This window comes from Pelodiscus sinensis, chromosome 18 (assembly GCF_049634645.1).
Source record: "Pelodiscus sinensis isolate JC-2024 chromosome 18, ASM4963464v1, whole genome shotgun sequence".
Lineage (NCBI taxonomy): Eukaryota > Metazoa > Chordata > Testudines > Trionychidae > Pelodiscus > Pelodiscus sinensis.
Window position 1 is genome coordinate 3,859,584 of NC_134728.1, and position 8,272 is coordinate 3,867,855.

At 57.7% G+C, this 8,272-nt stretch overlaps 1 long non-coding RNA gene across 1 annotated transcript in view; it reads left to right on the forward strand.

Annotated features, from left to right (window-relative positions):
- Window positions 1-6,328, forward strand: part of LOC142818830 (uncharacterized) — a 61,971-nt gene extending 55,643 nt beyond the window's left edge. The window contains exon 3 of the long non-coding RNA XR_012896480.1: window positions 4,063-6,328. This is a non-coding gene — a long non-coding RNA (uncharacterized LOC142818830). The remainder of the gene's footprint in view (window positions 1-4,062) is intronic.
- The last annotated feature ends 1,944 nt before the right edge of the window (window positions 6,329-8,272 follow it).

The following is an 8,272-nucleotide window of genomic DNA, read 5'->3' on the forward strand; positions in this document are numbered from 1 at the left end:
CACACACGTCTGGCCCCTCCTGATAATTAGAGAGGGGATGAATCTAGCTCTGGATCCAGATCCCTTCTCCCCTCTCCCTGTCTCAGAGCGAAGTGGGGGTTCAGCCTGGAACCCTGGCTCAGAACTTCAGTGGACCAAGCCAACCCCAGATCCAAACCTCTCCTGTTTTGGGAGGCTCCCAGTCCAGCTTAGGGGCGTAAGCGGTTCACAGTTGAACGGCTGCCTGGGAAGAATTAGGCTTAGCGGGATGCTTGCCGGGTAACCAGCTGGAAAGCCAACTACCCCAGTCTGGAGCAGGCCTGGCTGAGTCCTGCTGGCAGTGGGGGGGCAGCAGGCAGGACCATGCCTGCACTGCGCCCAGCCCCCCAGCCCTCGCCATACTGGAGCGGCCTGGGCAGCCAAGCAGGGCCTGGGCCTCGGGAGTGCTGGAGCGGCCCAGGCTGGTGGGACCCCGGCCTAGCCCTGGCTGCACCGGAGTGTCCCAGGTAACCAGGCAGGATCCCAGCTCTTGCCAGAGTGGAGAGGCCTGGGTGGGTGGGCCAGCAGGACCTGGCCTCAGTTGCAGCAGCCTCGGTGGCCAGGTGGGACCCCAGCCCCGGACTCAGCCGCGCTGGGCCATCAGGCAGGATCCCGTCCCGGGAGGGTGGGTGGGAAGCAGGCCCCAGCTGCCGCCCTCCCTCCTGCCCACAGTTAACGAGTTAACCGGTCTAATTGTATTCGTTTAACCGGTTAACGATGCTAATGGTTATTTCCATCCCGAGTCCAGCTCCGGCCGGGAATGGCGAGGCTCAGGCCCCTCTCTGGCGCTGAGGCTGTTCCATGGCTCGTGCCCCGAGGCCCCACGGGCTGGGGTATGCGGGCGCAGCTCACAACAAAGCCAATAGCAGCTGCCCCTGGACTGAGGCTGGGCTGGGTCCTCAGCCCTGTGCTGGGGCTGGATCCGGGAGAGGCTGCGCAATGTAAGGTGGCCAGAGCGAGCGTGCTATTTCTGCCCCCTCCCTGCCCCCACATAGCCTCCTGCTTCTGCAATTCTCCTGCCCCCCTCCCTCCAGAACCCGCAAGGAGGGCGATGGTAAGGGTGTGGTCCCCTTGGCTTCCCGGGGAGGGGATGGCTTTGCACACAGAGATAATGCTTTGCAAGGCAGCCCCCTCCCTGCCCTCCAGCCCCGGGCTCTGTGTGGAGCAGCAGGGACAAGGGGGGTGGGCTGAGAGGGGGGGTTGCAGCAGCCCCCAGAGAACAGAGAGCACTTGTGAGAGAGGCTGGGGAGGCCGCCTTGACGGGTATCCCCTGGGGTCAAGGCTGGGACAGTTGCTGTTCCTAAGCTGTCCGGGACTTAGAAAGAAAGAGGCTGCAAACTAGACCAGATGGCTAATGCCAGAGGCTGGGGAAAGGGGAGCCCTGGCTGTGGGCAAGGCTGGGGCCCGGGATCCTCGGGCGGTGGGAGGGGGTGGCAGAAGAAATGGGAGTGGGATGAGCCCTCCACACGCCTGTCTGTTCCGGCGGGGTACTGCAGGGCCCCAGGAACCAGGGATTCCTTGCACCTCTTTATTTCAGAGCAGGAGCTGCCTGAGCGGTGGCGATCAGCGCCCGGGGGGCGGAGGGGGCGATTGAGAATGGGCATGGGGTGTTCCTGGGGGTACAACATAGGGACCACCTTGGACAAGACGCTTTCCGTCTCATGCGACCTCGGCTTGCCCTCTGGGCCACGGGGCAGAGACACGTCACCGGCAGGGGAGGGAAGGAGGCCCGGGTCCCGAGAGAGGGCTGGATTTTGTCCCGCTCCCCACAGAGTGGGCCAGAGAGGGGCTGGCTGCACGGTGTGGGATCTCTAGCTCTGACACCCGGCGCCGGACCCCTGGGCTGGCTCCATCCCTGGCTTTTCCCTGGCACTAAGTCCCCTCCGGAGTGAGACCATCTGGTGAGCTGCCTCCCCTCCTGGCTTCCCAGACACCCTGGGATTTGCGAGCTCGTGTCACCCCTGTGGCCACTGCTGTCACTGCCTGCTCTTCTCACCCCCCCTTTCCTAGCACCCTCCTTCTCCAACGTCAATTATCCCTCCCCAGGCCAAATCAATTCTCATTCCCCACTGAAAGAAATTCTGTCCCTTGCACATTCACAGTCAACACCCCCAACTCCCATTCCCCTCAGAACTCGAGGAGGATGAAAGCACTGGGGGGGGGGCGGGACGGGATCTGTAGCCCACCGGCAGGGGATGCTGGCCCTGGCAAGGCCGAGAGAGGGATGCTCAGGTCAGGAGGTAGCTGCTGGGAGCCGCTGCTACAGCTGTTAGGTCCTTATGGGTCTGGTGAGAAGAAGGACTGGAGGCTCAGAGTAGGGAACCAAAGAGGGTGGCACGTTGCCATGCTCTGGCCACACAATATGCTGAGAGCTTCCTGTTTCCCCATGACTCCAGGAGCTGGGGCTTTAAGGAACACGTCTAATAAAATCGTTTTTATTTTATTAAAACGTTCTCTCTTCCTGACCCGCGCCCTTTGGTGTCACCGATCCCCGGCGCTGCCCTTTGTCTTTTAGGGATATCGTTCCGCAGCTGCGCTAGTTCTGACACACGGGCTTTGGTACCGGGCAGTAGCTGCTGCTGTGACTCAGGTCAGCGCGGGAAGAAAGGGGATGAATAGAGGGGGAAGGGTACAAATACAAGCTGTTTCCACGCATTGATTGGGAGGGGAGCAGAAAACTGGAACGGGTGGAAACGTCTTTCATCGAATAAAGTTTCGGCTCCTGGCACGGCTCGGGCTCCCTGCCTCCCCTGGGCACCGCACAACTCACCTCTAGAGACAACACCTGTGAGCAATTCAGCCTTCTGGGCTGGGGATGGAAGGAGGAGCAATGGTCTCAAGTTGCAGAGGGGGAGGTCTAAGTTGGATATTAGGAAAATCTTCCCCTAGGAGGGTGGGGAAGCACTGGAATGGGTTCCCTAGGGAGGGGGTGAAATCTCCATCCCTAGAGATGTTTAAGTCCCAGCTTGACAAAGCCCTGGCTGGGTTGATTGAGTTGGGACTGGTCCTGATTTGAACAGGGGGTTGGATTTGATGACTCCTGAGGTCTCTTCCAGCCCTAGGGGTGTGTCTAGACTACATGGCTCCATTGACATTAAAATAAAAATGGCCGCCGCACTGTGTCGACAATCAGCTGATCCGGCACAGCGCGGCAGTCTAGATGCAGATTGGTCGACAAGGGAAGCCTTTGTCGACCGCTCCTGTAAACCTCGTTTCTCAAGGCATAAGGGAGTGGTCGACAAAGGCTTCCCTTGTCAACCGATCTGCGTCTAGACTGCCACACCGTGCCGGATCAGCTGATTGTCTGCACAGCGCGGCGGCCATTTTTATTTTCATCCCCGCTTCAATGACTATGTCGGGTAAACTAGTTTACAAGGCTCCATTGACGGAGCCATGTAGTCTAGACACACCCTAGGATTCTACAAATCTATGACAGAGAAGCTGTGCCTTTCTGCCCTGTTCCTAATTTTTCACTGTGAGTCCTTTTGCCTCTGGAGCCCGAATCTCTTGGGACAAGGAAGGGCTGGTGTCTGACTCACCTTTCACCAACCCCAGCTGGATTTCAGGGCTTGCTCACCCTGCCTCCTTTGGGTGATGCTCTTAACTGAGAGAGACCATCTATCTCCTGGCTCCAGGACTCCCCTATGTTAAGCCAACAGGTTGAACGCACTTCTACTGTTCATCCAATGCCAAAGGTTTCTGGATGAGTCCATGCTTGAATTTACACCTTCTGGGGATCCCTTCTCCACTTCCCGGCTTTCTTTCCACAAGGAAAGTCCTGGCTGCCGCGCAGGTGACGTGTGTGATTGCTACTGATGAGGGAGTTGCTTGGTTCTTATCCCTCTGCCCTTCCAAGGGATGGGAGAAATCATTCTGGACATGTCACAGAAGGAAGAACTTGTAGCACAGAGATTCTCCTTGCCGGGTGCCCCATTGGGGCCAAGAATGGCCTGGATTTAACCGGTTCCTGGGTGTTTGTAGCTCTGAGCAGTTGGCTCCTTTCAAAGTCAGAAAGGGACTGGCTCAGGCATGTTTTCTTTTCAGCTGCTGTGAGGGAGAAGAAGCTGTCTCCAGAGACTCCCCCACCCGCCCCTGCCCACCAGAGCTTTCCTGGCCTGGAGCAGCAAGGGACAACTGAGTGGGCTGCACGAGGGGCCTCCTTCATCTCAGTGGCCACAAGATTGTTGTAACCGAGTTGGTCTCCCGGGACGGGCTGGTTTAGCTCAGTGCGTTGGCGTACCTAGGATTTGCGGGGGGTGCCAGTTGATCGTAGCAGCGCTGGGACTGGCTGCAGAGGACGCGCACGGCTCTCACGGTCCGTGTTGTGTGCAAACAGCCCGCACGTCCCATCATGGGCCCTGGCTTCACGGGCCTGTAGGACAAACACGACGCGGACAGAAACCAGCAGAATCTGGCCCCTCTGCGCGTGGGCAATGTCTCAGGGGTCACTCATAGACCCCCGATGGGCTGCATGCTGCCCGCAGGTCTGGCCTGGGGTCTGCCGATCTCCCTGTCCCTTCTCACAAACACCACCCCCTCCTCTCTCATGTACGGAAAACCCCCCTGTCCCTCCGCCTGGTGATTCCTCCGGGGAGGGCTCTGACTGTAGGCAGGGGTGTGTGTGTGTGGGGGGGGATCTTATTTTTTTAATCAAAGATCTGAAATGCTGATTGATGATCTAGCTGGTGGGATTTGGCTGTTCTGATTCTTTATTTACCCTTTGCACCGCGGTAGCTCCCAGCAGCCCAGGTCAGCGCGGTGGCCTCCATGCAAACAGCCCATGCCTCACAGGGCTTCCAATCGACCACAGGAGGACTTCGACTCAGGGGAAGGTGACAGCGACAAGAACGTGTGGAACCCACCCACGCAGCGTGGCTCACTATCCCACCCCGTGGCACTTAGACCCCTTAGACAGAGAGAATGAGCTTGCCCTACGGCCCTTAGCTGAGGCTTTTAGCTCAAGCTGTAGGGGCTCACGCACTACGCTCCAGAGATCCCAGGTTTGGTCCCGCCTGTCGGCATTACACATGCACAAGACAGGCCAGCTCTACCTTCTAGGGGTGCTGGCTCCATTCTGTGTTGAAGGGGTGCATGTACCCTATCCACTGTGCCACTGGACCCCCCCTTCCTTCAGGGCCCCCCAGATCCATCTTATGTTCAAAGGGTGCCAGGTCCCTCCATCGCAAAGCTGGCATTGGGTTACCCCATTCTGGGTGGGTGGGGCTCAAGCCCGGAATCCTGCGGTCCTGCCCCCCCCCCCGGTGATCCCAGTGCCGCCAGCAGCGCTTGGACTGGAAGGAGACAGGGCGCTTGACTTCCTGGCCCGGGGCAGGGAGGGTGTTCCATGACAGCAGGGAGGAACGTGTCTGTGGGAGGAGCAGACAGAGACCCTGGGCCCGATCCTGAGCCTCGTGAGCAGAGTTTGCTCAGCCTGCTAATGCACCCAGCTGGGCTTTTAGCACTGCCATCGCCAGACTTTCCGGGAGCCATCCGGGCAAAGTCCTTCCTGCTGTGGGAGGCAGAGGGGCAGCGGTCTAGCCTCAGAGATGATCTCCAGCTATTGGGGAGGGAGCCTGGGGCTGCAAACATCCCCACAAAATTGCCCTTGACTGGTGTGGGGAGAGGGGGACAGAGCTGCAGAAAGAAACAGACGAAAGCCCCATGGTCCTGCCTTCCATGGTGGGCGGCCCCACCAAAGGAGCAGCGCCGCTTAGCCTGTTCCCACCCCGCCCCCCACCTCTACTTTCATCTGCTTGGACCCTGCCCTTCCTCCCGGCCTGCAGGAGCCTGAACTCTGCAAGGGGAAATAGCCTGTGAGTCACTGTGTCTGCTGCCAAGGAGCCCGGGCTTGGCTTGCTTGTGCCTGAGGCCAGCTCTGCTGGGTTGGAGGATGTAGGGCCACGGCTTGGCCCCAGGCTCGGATCCTGGGCGCTTTGTTTGTCAGCGCTGGACCTACTTGCTTCTGGGGCTCTCCCAGGCTGCAGACACCCCCCTGCTGACTCAAAATACAACCCAGGAAAGTAAAACCAGAACAGCAGCAGCCCCCGCTCCCCTCCACACCACGCAGCCAGTCAACCAGGGAAACACTGCAGCTCAGACTTTCCTGACCCCTTGGCTGGCCACCGAAGTACGTCTACACTGGAGCCGGAGGGGGGATTTCCATATCGGCGCAAGCACCAATTCACAACAACTAGCAGCATCACTGCAGCAAAGCAGGTAGCAGGACGGGCAGGCTGCCCCGTGCACAGTCCTGGCTGAAGCTCTCCAGTGCCAGGGTAGACCAACCCCAAACACGCTCAACCCCTGCCCAACACCAGGTCCCAAGGCAGGTCCCAAGGCAGGGGAAATCAATGCAGTGCACCTGCCGTCAGCCCCCTCTCTCCGGGAGGTCTCACACGAGCACTTCTGCTGACCTCACGCTGCTCGCTGGAGTGATGGGGGAGGTGGGCTCTCAGGTAGTTTGGTTTCAGGCCACATAGGGCTTTACAGGGCAACACCGCCACTTTAAGCTGCACTTGGAGCCAATCAGCAGCTACCTTGCAGATCCAAAAGCAGGGGTGACATCTGCCCCCGGCCAGATCCTCCTCTTCACAGGCGAGTCTCCACATTCAACACCGAGTTCCTCAAGGATTTGCAGTGCGGCCCTAGGCGGAGAGCACAGTGGTCCAGCCCAGAGGTGACAAAGATATGGGCAGCCTGGGCCCATCCGGGAAGAAAGGACACGTGCGGATAGATAGAAGCGATGCTGGTCAGTGCTGTTGTTTGACTCTGACTGGACCCCCCCGGTGTGGATCTGGATGACAACGGAAGGGTGAACGCCCTCAGTCAGGGCTGGCATCGTTCAACCCAGAACCCTAATGTCATTGGAAAATCAGGGCCCTCGCCCTTTGTGGAATCATGTTTTTTTTTTTTAATGTACCAGTCATCTTGTGCACGACACGAACTGAAGGCCGAAGTCCTTGTCTGTCTCCTGAGAGATACAGATGGAATGAGGGTACCTAGGGTGCATCTACACTGCACGGCTATTTCGGGATATTGGAGGTAACCCAAAATAACTATCCCGCGTCTTAACAAGCCTCCTGTTATTTCGAAATATTTTTGGCATTCCAGAAACCCTTGTTCCACGAGGGTTAAGGGATGTCTCGAAATAGCACGTTATTTCAAAATTCAGTCGAAATAAGATACACAATTTGCCACCCTGCACCATCTGTTGGCATTTTGTGTGAGAGGAGGCTGTTGACTGCAAGGTGAGTCTCATCCCAGGGACCCAACTTGATGCAGGCCTCCGGGGTACTCTAGGGACAAGAGCACGGAGCCTCAGCTTCCTGTGACTTTAGGACACTCCTCTCTCCTGCCTCACATGGGATCACAGGAAGATCAGGCTGGAGCTGGGAACAGCAGGAAAATGGTGGCTAATCAGTTTTAGGGTCAGTGCTGATGCACTAACGCATCAAAGATTAAGGCCATGCCAAGGATTCTGGGCGACATAAGACGCAGCTAAAGCCAGAGGCTCCTAAGGGAGGCGAAGGAAGGTTAGAAACCCTGGTAAAATCCCTTGTTGTTCCTTCTGAATCTTTCCCTCGCTGCTGTGCTTGGATTAAGATTTCAGCGAGGCAGTGACAATGAATATGAGATGCAATTTGCCTACAGACAAATCCTGCTAGGATTGTGTGGTAGGTGAATCGTCGGCCACTTCAGCTTTTCTCTTCCCCCTCTTGCAACCCCTGGATTAGAGAATAGATGGTCTGTAATTTAATTGCATTCCTCTGACTTTTACTCCCTATTTCTTTTCTGGGGAGCTACTATCACTCTTGTGGCAACCCTGGCCGAAACTCCGGGGGAGGTGACCCAACGCGGCAGGGAGTGCAGATCAGATGTGGTACATTTGCTAAAGGAATCTGAAATGCTGACCCAGAAAAAAGAGGAAGCATTCCCCGAGAGGGCCTGGCCCATCACATGAAAAGTACACCCAAGCCGGGTTTTTCCGCTGGCAGCAGAACCACGGAGGAGAAGGGGACAGTCCCCTGGAGGCGGGGGTGCACCAGGCAACATCTGTGCAGAGTGACAAAGACAGACAGACAGGCGGGGGAGCAGCTCGACTCTCTTTCAGGGAAACCTGCAAATCTCCAGGCAAGGATTTGCCTCTGACTGCAGGAAGCACGTGGGTTAACAGTCTTGCAGGAGGGCCAAGAGAGGCAGAGGACCCTGCCAGCCTGGTCTTCATGGAGAGTGAGGTTAGGACAATCCTGCCTTG